Source organism: Mandrillus leucophaeus, unplaced genomic scaffold (genome assembly GCF_000951045.1).
Source record: "Mandrillus leucophaeus isolate KB7577 unplaced genomic scaffold, Mleu.le_1.0 Scaffold257, whole genome shotgun sequence".
NCBI lineage: Eukaryota > Metazoa > Chordata > Mammalia > Primates > Cercopithecidae > Mandrillus > Mandrillus leucophaeus.
In genome coordinates, this window is record NW_012102665.1 from 2,062,512 (window position 1) to 2,064,353 (window position 1,842).

Genomic DNA, 1,842 nt, shown 5'->3' on the forward strand with positions numbered 1-1,842 from the left:
TCTCATGTTGAGATGTAACCCCCAGTGTTGGAGGTGGGGCCTGGTGGGAGGTGTTTGGATCATGCCGACGGATCCCTCATGAATGGCTTGGCCCAGCTCCTTGGTGATGAGTGAGTTCTCACTCCGATTTCATATGCGATCTGGTTGTTTAAAAGTGTGTGGCTCCTCCCCCACATCGCTCTTGCTCCCGCTCTTGTCATGTGACCCGCCTGCTTTCTCGTTGCCTTCTGCCATGAGTAAAACCTCACTAGAAGTCAATCAGCTGCTGCCACTGTGCTCCTGTACAGCCAGCTGCCGCTATGCCTCCTGTACAGCCAGCCGCCGCTATGCCTCCTGTACAGCCAGCCGCCACTGTGCTCCTGTACAGTCAGCCGTCACTGTGCTCCTGTACAGCCAGCCGCCACTGTGCCTCCTGTACAGCCAGCCGCCACTGTGCCTCCTGTACAGCCAGCAGACCATGAAACAACTACATCTCTTTTCTTTGTAAATGACCCAGCCTCAGACGTTCCTTTACGACACAAAAACAGCCTGATACACCCACTCCCAATCCCATTGAAGGATGATGTACGTGTCCTGTAATGAAGAAAGAGACAGCTGCAGGATGGTTTGTAAGGCCCAAGGAAGTGACCTCTTCTGTGACGGCGAGGCCTAGTGGGAATCCTGGCCGTCACTTTTATATGAGGAAATGCTCAGCGTAGAGTGTCATCGCTAAAACTCTGCCTGTCACCCCAGTGAACCCGAGTGCTGAGAGCCTGCCGCGGCAGCGCTGCTGTCCGTGCGTGGTTGCTTGCTGCGGGAGGCCAGTGGTCAGGGCACAGTTTTGGTGCTGGGAAAAAAGATGTTTGAGACCTAACCCTGCCACCTCCTGGCTGTGGGAAGTCATTTAATTTTTGTGAGCTTCAGCTTCCTCCCCTGTAAGGAGGAGTTAACAACATTTCAGACCTCATAGAACTGTTAGGAGGATGAAATGAGATAACAGAGAACAAACGCCAGCCTGGAGCCTAGGACAGAGTAAGCACTGACAAGCGCAGCTATCGTTATTCCTAAAGGTCTAGAATTTGGGTTCTTAGATCTCTTCAGGTGAAACTGAGTTTCCCTGCAGTCCCCAGCACAGGTACACAGCTTTTTCCTTTGGTTACTCAAAGGAAAAAACCCCAACTGTAAATCTGTCACATTTTCTGTTGATGCAATAGTTTTAGATATTTAAATATTCATATGTTTGGCAAATGCATTAGGGCCAGAGTGATAAATGTGAAACATATAGATGGTTATCGGAGACATTAAAGGGAGACAGATGGTCTTTTGGGCACCAGGGATTGACTGAGTATGTATTAGTAATTCAGACTATAACATGTCATTAAGTTTTAAGCCATTTTTCTTTCCTTTCTCTATAGGCTGCAACACTAGGTGTGCTATATTGACGAGAGCAAAGTATAACACAGATCAATATGATGAATTTTAAAGGGAACTGGAAGTACACAGGATGTATACCTTGAAACATTTGATTTTTCTTGTAACGGGAAGTAGCTTTATTATTTCAGTTATAGGTCAGCGATATAAACATTATACAAGCAATTCATTTTTGTGTGAAAAAATTTTTGGAATATAGAGATGAGAAGAAAAATATTTTCTGTAGTTTTTCCACTCCAACACATCACTTAAAATGTTTTGTTGCAGACACATGAAAAAATGCTCATCATCACTGGCCATCAGAGAAATGCAAATCAAAACCACAATGAGATACTATCTCACACCAGTTAGAATGGCGATCATTAAAAAGTCAGGAAACAACAGGTGCTGGAGAGGATGTGGAGAAATAGGAACACTTTTACACTGTTGGTG